Source organism: Syzygium oleosum, unplaced genomic scaffold, assembly GCF_021117445.2.
Source record: "Syzygium oleosum isolate NSW1041296 unplaced genomic scaffold, Sole_v2.1 Sole_v2.04, whole genome shotgun sequence".
Taxonomy (NCBI): domain Eukaryota; kingdom Viridiplantae; phylum Streptophyta; class Magnoliopsida; order Myrtales; family Myrtaceae; genus Syzygium; species Syzygium oleosum.
In genome coordinates, this window is record NW_026607488.1 from 10,172,175 (window position 1) to 10,182,239 (window position 10,065).

At 38.0% G+C, this 10,065-nt stretch overlaps 1 long non-coding RNA gene across 1 annotated transcript; it reads left to right on the plus strand.

Moving 5' to 3' along the window:
* The first annotated feature begins 2,993 nt into the window (after window positions 1-2,993).
* Window positions 2,994-6,381, plus strand: LOC130138079 (uncharacterized). The gene is made up of 2 exons (XR_008816490.1): window positions 2,994-3,407; window positions 3,492-6,381. It is a non-coding gene; the product is annotated as an uncharacterized LOC130138079 (long non-coding RNA).
* The last annotated feature ends 3,684 nt before the right edge of the window (window positions 6,382-10,065 follow it).

Sequence of the window (10,065 nt, forward strand, 5' to 3'; positions counted from 1 at the left end):
AGTTAAGGAGTATGAGCAGTAAGATTTAGATTAAGTAAAAAGTCAATATAAAGAGTCACCGGAGACATGCCTTTACCTGTAGAGCAATATCGTCATGTTGTGAACTAGCTAGAGAAAAATCTATTGAAACATATTCCTTATCAACTCTGGTGGCATGCACGAGAAAAATGAAAAAAGAAACAGCACACGCCTAATATACAAGTAACTAGCTAGAGAAAGACATGCATTCTTGCATGCGTGAAACCGAGAGGAACACGAACATTCTCCAAAGAAAATTGCAAGCTTGTAAAAGATCAAAGGGCATATTGGTTTTGGGAAATACAAGTATTAGTCCGAGTGCATGATTACACTTTCGACCCTTAGGGATAACAAATAATACGTGGAACAATCTTGGTTCTCGAGAATTCAGGCACATTGAAGGTACGTTTATGCGAACCTCGACAAAGTCAACGAAAGATTTACCTATAATTTATATGGAAAATTGAAATCTACCAATCATAGAGCCTTGAACTGAGACTAATAGTTACATACCTCAACCAACAATACTATAAGCAACTGTCCACGCGGTCCTCGCTGTTCCATTGGCTAAGAATTAACATGTGTTTTAAATTGCACGTGGAACTAGTCATGGCCACGGTTCGGAACCGGCGGTTCTGGTTCGTGGCCATGTCCGAACCGGAACCGGAACCGCCCCTAGTGGTTCCGATTCCGGTTCGTAATTTAAAAATTTTAAAAATAAATTATGAAATAAAAAAATAATGAATTATAAAAATATGAAATAATGAATTATTCAATATAAATTATAATCAAAATGAAAATTATAGGGGTGATCGGTTCCCGGTCGGAACCGGGAACCGAACCGGTAAGACCGATCCTTTAATTTTAGAACTAGGAACCGGACCGGCAAATCATAGAACGGGAACCGGACCATTGGTCCGGTCCGGTTCTAGGCGGTCCAATGGAACCCTTTGCTCTTAACTAGCAAAGGATCGTAGCCACAAAAGGCATACAACTTCACATGCTCATGGCTTGGCTTGGATTTTATAAACAACCCCTTTGATGGTCTCTTCATTCCCATTTGATGTGGGACTCTTGGCATTTGCATGAAGACAAGCCAAGAGTCTCACATTGAAGGTGTTCAAGGCAAGCCGAGAGTCCCACATCGATTGGGAATGAAGAGACCATCAAAGGGGTTATTTATAAAACCCAAGCCAAGCTTTGTAATTAGAGTTCAATATACTCAAGCCAAGCATTGTAATTGGAGATCAATGCACTTATAATGCATGGCAATTAGAGTTCAATTTTTTTTATAAAAAAAATTTTAAATAATGAATTTTTTTTTAAAAAATATTCATTATTATTTTTTTAAAAAAAATAATTTGGAACCGGAACCGGGCCAGTAGGCCACGGGCCGGTTCCCGTTCCGAACCGCGGGCCCGGTCAACGGGCCGGGCCTGGGTTTGACCGAGCCAGTTCCGAGCCAAAACCGGCCCGTGGCCATGACTACGTGGAACAATGAAAATGGTGGATCTAATGTACATCTGATGTGGGTCCTATTGACAACTAGATGACTAATTTTTTTATATAAGTGTCGACCAAAGTTGATCGTGAATAGAACTTTATTAAAATTCGATCAAATGATGTAATTGGGTCTTACTTGTCAAGAACCTTCCAACGATACCTAATTAGCCCAAATCCGATAGCCAGTTTCTCAAGACATCAAGAAGAAGAACATTAGAAGTACTAAAAGTTGTGCATGGCACTTACTTTAGTGCAAAAGGTTTTCTTTGGATCACATAAGTGACAAATCAGAGAAAAAACGATCACTTAAGTGTCAAATCGGAGAAAAAACGATCAGTTAAGTGCCAATTCCGGCCAAATTTATTATGTGGCATTTATAATTAAAATTTTTAATATGATTTGACATGTTTTTTTTTAAAATTAAGTCCACTTGATGTTGACACCTAATTTTTAGCCGACGCGTCGTTAAAAGCAGAAAACTCGAGATTAGGGTTTTCGATCGCGATGGAACCCGTTTTCTTAAACATAAAGTGTCGTTTTTTAATTCTTTTTGTTGGCCTAGCTTCTGTAGACAATTTATCATTCATTTCATGAAAAAACCCAAAAAGTCAAACGGTTGACTTTCGGGTTGACTTTTTGGTCAACCCCAGCTCAAATTGGGGCTTTTCGTATAAAAAAATTCCTTTCAAGTCCGATTTCACTTTAGAAGTGGAAATTTCAAAAAAATTCAAAGATTTTATCATAAAATCAAACTCCTAGTAAAAAGTCAACAAGGGTTTGACTTTTGGTCAAACCTTTGATAAAAAAAATTGAAAAATACAAAAATCCAAAAATCATCTTATTATACATTCAATTTGACTTTGGCATTTGAAATTTTGCAAAAACCGATTAAGAACCTACTTTTCCCCAATTTGCGAAAATAGGTTCGGAATCGGCGAAAACCAAAATTACTTTCATTTTGTTCATATTTTAGCTTAGCTCCTTTTACGACATTTGATCTAGAGGTCATCATAAGATTACTCGTGTGACCAATTTTGTGAATCGGCACTTTGAAATGAAAACCCCCAATTTTAGCTCTAATTAGGGGTTTGAATTAATCGTTCACGATTCGCGAATGGTTGATATCATTTGACTCATCCGAAGTCAATTTTGCGAAAATTCACTTGAGCACTCTCCAACTTTTAGATTTTGCAAAAAAATCCCTTGGTTTTGTAAAATTACAAAAATACCCCTAATTAGGTCCTTAATTGCATAATTAATCAAGACCGTTGATAAGATTAAATCATGACCATTCAAATTAGCGCATGTTAAATGAGGTATTTGCTTAACCTTTAAGTAAAGGATGAGCACAAATCTCGATCGTAAAATTAAATCGACGATCGAGATTGAATCTTGAGGAGGTTATATAACCCATTTTCCTTCCAAAACTAAAGGAGGAGGCTTCATTTTCTTATGATTTTTTTTGGAAAAAATCATAACTCTCTCCTTCTTCTCTCTCTTTCCCACGTTCTCTCTTCTTCCTCCGAAATCTCCTTCGCGCGCTGCTTCTCTCCGCCGGCGATTGCCCCTCCGCCGGCAATCTGCCGCGATGTACTACCTCCGGCCGGCACCACCACTTCAGCCCCTAACCCCTGGTGGTTGGAGCTCCCTCCGACGAGCCGTCGATACTCCCGTTCGGCTTGTTTTCTCCGTCGGCTCTTCAACCGGTTCTGTTTGAGCCGAGCTAAGTTCTGGCGTTCGATCGGTGGTCCCCAGTGAACTAGCAGCGTTCCGATCGCCCTCAGACCTTTCCCCAACGTGTTCCCGGCCACCAGGAGGTCGGGGCATGGCCGGATCACCAACGGAGGAGCTTCGGTGGTCCTTTCTCCCACCGGTGCACAGATCGGGTCCAAACCGAACTCGATTCTGTTTCTGCAGCTTAACCGAACATGTTTAGGTTCATTTTTGGCGATTTTTGTTCGTGATCTCAGGTCTTTAAGCATTCTATAATCATCCATTGGAGGCTGTGGAGTTCGGTTTTGATGAAATCAAGGCTTAAGCGCACAAAGGTATACTCCTCTAACCTGAGTTCGATGAAGCGAGGATGCGTTAGGCGTCCGGGGCTAGAACTCGCCTTAGGCTTGCCATGGATAGATGCTAAGGGGTGCTGTTGATGCATATATGGAGGATGATGAGTTGATTAGTGAGATAGAGATGCTCTGATTGATGAATGATTGCATAAGAATGTTCTGTTAATTTCGTTGCTCTCTGAACACAGATTCTATTAGAGCTGAAACAAGTTCTTAAATGTTGAAATCATGCTTCGAGTCCTTCTAGACATTTGATCTATACTTCCTAAGCTTCGATTCGACATATTATGCGTCCAAAATGAAGTTCATTTACTACCTCAAAATCCCCTCGAAATCTCGGATCTCTGTTCTGCAATATGTTTCTGTTAAAGTTTAAATCTGTTATTGAATGTCTGATTATTTTGCTGATTTTATGCCGATTTTTGTGAGTTGAATTTGGCGATCTTTCTTTCACGAAAATTGTTCATTAGGATCACAATCATGACATAATTTTTTCTCAGATTTTTAGGAGTTCATTCAATAGGTGAAAATTCCTTAATTCAACCCTAGGTCTTGTCTGCCTATACTGGAACCCGAAATGAACTTGCTGAAACATCTTCGTTTGAGTTTGAAATCGACATTTTCTGACTTAGAGTCCTTAACGAAGTTTGTAAAGCACTCAAATCAGTCTTTAAAATACTAAAGATATCCCTGATCGGAGTTCATTTGGCACCTGAAATCAATTTTCAAAGTTGCAGCAAGAGTAAGTTGGTTTTTGGCTGTAACCGAACTGAAACTGCACATTTTACTATTTTTGTACAGAACAGGAAAATCGATTTTCGAGTTGCATCCTTCTGTGAACTTGTAAATTCAGGTCTCATGCACGTCATATATATTTTTTTAGAATTTTTAGACAACATTTGGTACCTGAAATCATCTCATATTCTCAGGTTGTTCATTCTGCCCAGTACTGATCCGAATTGCATTCCTGCAAAATTCATTGTCAAATTGGACTTAATTGTTCAAGTGACCTTCATGAACATCATAGAGCATCATGTTAACTCACTAGTGACACTCTCCATGCATCAATTGCTCGTCATTAGTGTGTTTAATCAATTGAAATTCCTTAACCCCTAAATCTGTCAATTAGGGATTAAGCTGTTTATGTAGCACTCTTGTCAATTTTATAGGAATTTTTCTGTTCACAATCAAAACATGGAGTCTTCTAGACTTTTGTAAAGGGCTATTCAAGCTTCGCATTGACGTATTACATGTATTTTTTGCATGTCATTTGGTAGGTTAAAATCATGCACAAACATGCTACCACGTTCTGTCATATTGCATTTCATGCATCATGAACATTAATTCATGCTTAATAGTTCATGGACTTGTATGGTCATTTGCTCATGTAATTAGGATTAGATGACTATATCCTCTTTGTCATCGCATTTAGTCCTAAACCATGTTAAATTTTCATACATTTCATGCATCATTTTAGTTCATCTTTGCCATCCATAAAATGTCATTGAAACTAGTTAATGCATTGACATGCTTTCATGAAAATCAAACCTAAAGTTGGACTTAATCGGATTCATGCCCTTTTGGTAAGTCGTCATACATGTTATGAAACTTCCATAGACACCAGGAACATGTCATTTGCTTGCCATTTAGGACATTTTTCATTTTTTCTACAAGTTTGCATTAGGATCTGCAACTTGTAAATTCGGAACCCCTGTTCTGTCCAAAGTGAGTTAGACCTCTTGTTGATTTTTTATCGATTTTTCTACAAATAATCAGAGGTCAGACCCCTAATGAAAGTTGTAGGAAATTCATTGAATTACAGTGTCAAAATTTCGGAATTACTAAGCATCAAATGGTAAGGCAAATGGCCTTATCTTTGCAACAAAAACTGCAGCAATTCCCTTTTTCTGACGCATTTAATCGTGTTCCCGAATTTTTATAAAATCATGTGAACATTTTTTAGTAAAACTTTCTCTATGAAAGTTGTTCCTCATTGTGTGCTTAAGCTACCATAATTTTTCCAGAACTTAATTTCGCATGGGTCATGTTCTGTTAAATAGGTCTTTCTTCCCCTGTTCTGCTGTTCTTTCTCTTTCTTTTATGAATTGTCGCATGATGAATGGAATGAAGCGACCCGATGTTGGTTCACTAAATTGAGTGATTGGATGAGAATCAAGGTCTTTGTGACCTACTTGCATGCTTATTTTAAGTTGGATGCATGTGCTTTCTAGATGTATGATAGGAACCGATGCATGCTCAAGGGGATATCCATGGGTTCACATAGAACCCTAATTAGGGACTATGTCACATTAGTCACTATAAACGAACGTGCTTGGTGGCTAATGTACATAAGTCATCATTAAAATGGAGTGGGTAGGTCGTTAGATGAGGACGACGCATGTCTAAATCAAAGGCGGATCTCGAAGCCATTGTTGTGATTACATTTGCATCTTTGCATCTTCTTGCATATTGCGTTCTCTTGTATGGACAATTATTGTGTGTTTTGTGAATATTATGATGTTCATTTCCCTTGTATGTACCTAGTCTAGTTTAGCTTTAGAATTAGAATAGGTCTAAGAAGACGGCGGTCTTGAAGATGACGAAGGTCGATGTCCGTTCAGACCCTATTCCTTGTATACGGTGATGGTCGATGTCCTCTCCGACCATTTCAATTGTAAAAATTCATTCATTACCCGACATATGTCTCGGGCTTTCAATTCGTGTTGTAATAAACACCCGACGAGTTGCGGGTTTTATTTTTTTACACTTAGAATTGGCTTTGTCTTTTCAATATCTTGGTTGTTTACTTTACGCAACGTTTTTTTTTACAATTGTTTGTTTCTTTCTTTTCAAGACTAAGATAGGATTAGCTTAGAATCTTAAATAAAAACACAGAAACAAAATACATGATCACTTAGTGGATCAAGGTTTTGACATGAAAATGGTAAAAAATAAATGCATGACAACTTAGATAACAACCATGATAAGTTTAGCGGTACCGAAATGGTGTTAATAGAAATATTAACGTAAGCTAGTTCCTGAACTCATGATCTCTGGTTTTCGTAGAAATCGAAACGAAACTCCCGCATTTCGATTGGGTATTCTAGCCGACTCCTGACCTAGGCTAGTGGCGACTCTTAAAAAAGATAAAATCGAACAACTGAACCAATGTTATGCGAGGTATGGATTTAGGTAAAGTTCACGTTCATGATCAATGGACCATGTGGATGACCAAAAGATCGATGCTTCGGTAAAGCTGTCTTTTATGATGTGCCATATGGATCGTTTCATGAATACTTACCTCTAAACCCGCCTTATCGAGTTCTTCCCTCGAGAGGTAGGTCGCGACACTTGAACATCCAAAATGATGTCGTACAATCTAACTGGTACTAAAGTGATCATTTTCTAATAACTAGCATCGAAGTGATCACTTTAAATAAAATTTGGCAATCAAGCGATCACTATTTAGAACTTGTAGACGATGTCATTGAGTTATATGCTAACTGGGCACGCCGGCGAGTCATGTAGGAACAAGAAATTAATAAAATATTATCACGTCAGATTTTCGGCAATCCAGATCGGATTTGGTACTTAAGTAATCATGTTTTTAAAAAGTGGCACTTAAGTTGATTCGAAATAAATTTTTGGTACTAAAGTTAGCGTCATACATAACTTTTGGCACTTCTAATGTCTTTTTTCCCGAGACATCGCAACTTTTAATTATGACCATTTGACCGTGAGATGCCAGGTGGTGCGCTAAGCTGATTTTCTGTTTCATATTAACTTCTTGTTTTGTTGTCAATATCCTCCACCGTTTGTCCGACATAAAGCTCGATCTCCTGGGCAAGTTAGAGGAAATTATCTCCCCAGGCTGGTGCAGAGAGTGGCTATGGTGCTGAAGCACAAGAAGTTCTTGGGCAAGTTAGAGAAAGGTACGTCACAAGTTGGGCTGTACTGGAGGTAGTTTGGTACCTTCTCAACTTAAAATAGATCTCTGGAAGAATGTATATTTAGTGTTTTTTTAAGAAGGCTGACTGACTGGTTGGGAATTGCTCTTTCATTCCCCTTCATGAGCATAGTTATCAAAATCAATGTGAAAGCTAACTTTCTCTTTATTTTGAACCGGGGAAATTTTTACATATAGCAACTCTTGTCGAATTTCTTTTGCATTCTTATAATAATTGGGATCAAGATTGATCAAAGTATCAATGTTTGTTATAAATTTACATGCTTTTCTAACTGGGTATCTCCAAGAATAATTATGGAAAACTAGTAAAATTCTCCGGCTAAAGATTGCTTTGCTTTGTTATGTATTTTGTAATTTTTTTTATGTATTTAAGTTTTCTATCGGGAAAATTACCCAAAAATCGTAAACCTATTATATGGTCGTCCATTCAGTCCTAAACTTTCCAACTTAGTTGATGTAGTTCTAAACTTTTGGACAAATTTTCAATATAGTCCATCAGGGCAGTTTAGATTAGGAAATTCTAAACGTGGAGATCCAATTAGTGTCGACCGTCTCATGTGGCGTGGCATTGACGTGGACCATCAACCATCAAAACGATGCCGTTTTCAGTAATAAAAAAAAAATCAAAACCAAAACCCAAAACGATGTCACTTTCCATTTTGCATCGTTCACTCAATCCCGCCCAAATCGCCTATGAACCCTAATTGCTCTCGATCGAAGGACATTTCCCTCCAAATTGGATCCCTTCTTGCCATTTCCCTTAAGTCGAGTCATTCTTCAGTCAAACTGACAGTAATTGACTCTCCATTTGGCTAACTCCTTCGTCCGTCGCAATCCCCGATCTCCCCGTCCAAATCGCGAAGACCCAAGTCACCCATAATTCATAGAGACCCGTTTTGCCCGTAATAGTAGAGACCTAATTTGACCTCAAAATTCTACAGCGAACACATTCTGCTGGCCCATTTTAACCACAAATGTAACTGCAAAGAGTAAATTCTTTCTCAGAACAATTGATAACAGATACAAATTCAATTATCCATCCTATATAGATTGAGGTATATAAGGATTTTATACTTCTTAGCAACTTGGCCCTGCCGATAGTGATGATAAACACAGTATATCTCTAAATAAACATAAGTTTTAGCACCAACTCGTAGAATACTCTCACAGTTAATCCACTATGGACATTTTAGAAAGCAAGATATGGTTTACTAGAATCAAGTAAGCTTTATTTTTATATGTTATCATGTCGTCCCTGCATTATGTGTTTACTTATTCTATATGTTGTCCTTTTGTGTGGGTCAAGATGAGCAACAAGTAGTATTGGCCTACCTCTTCTACCGTGAAAAATTTGTCAGTAACCCAATGCTTGAATATGTTGGGGGAAGATGGATTTAGTACAAGTGTAGTAATGTTAGAAATTCTTTTGTTGTTCAATGCTTCTCTGTTTCAGAGCACACTCATAGATGAGCCTGTACATAAAGCCTTAACCAATTGTATTAGAACAGTTAAAGCCGAATGATTGGATTTGTACAATTTTCCAGAAGGAGAAGTCCTAAATATATTGCATTGATGTCAATTTAGTCATAAACCTTTTGATTTAGAGCTGATTCAGTCCTTCCGGCTAATTTTTGCCGGATATTGTTGAGGTGGACGTCGGCCAACCTATGTGACATGGCCGGCGCTGACGTGAACAATTTTTAATAATATTTTAATATTTTTTGAATTCATTTATTTACTTTTTCTTTTCTTTTTCCTTTTTTTCTTTTCTTTCTTTTCTTTTTCCAAAGGTATACTTCTGTAACATATCAAGAGAAGCAAAACATATGCTTTGTACTTGTATTATATTTTGGTACGTGAGCTTAACAAATATGGCAAGGACTTTGGCAGTTCCTTCATCTGAGTTGTCAAAGTGGCTTCATTCCATCGACATTGTCTGGACAACGTCCTCTTGTCGTTGGTGGGAAACTGCAATCTGGCTTAGAGGTAGCTTAGATCTTTCCTGAGGTAGCTGCACTCTACGGTTGATCGACAGAGACGCCCGGCATTGAGCTCCTCCGACACTGGTAGTGGTGGTGTTAGGCATGACAAGACTACACCAGCAACCATGGCGGTGGTGAGAACCGACGCCGAGCAAATTCCAGAAATTTGAAGGATTAAATAAGAGTTAATACCACGAAAAATCTCAAATTGACACACCCGTGACAAATTTACTCAAAACTAATTTTCTGACCACCAAAAACCCCAAATTGGTATACCTGTGATAGATTTACCCTATGTTAAATTTAATTAATATCATGAAAAACTACAAACTGGTACGCCTGTGACAAACGGAGAGTACAAGTCCAAATTGGTACACGCGTCAACTACTACGTGTCATCCAACTCAGAAATTTGACGATAAAATTTAACGAAAACTAAGCAACCATGGCGGTGGTGAGGACTGACGTCGAGCAAATTCCAGAAATTTGAAGGATTAAATAAGGGTTAATACCACGAAAAATCTCAA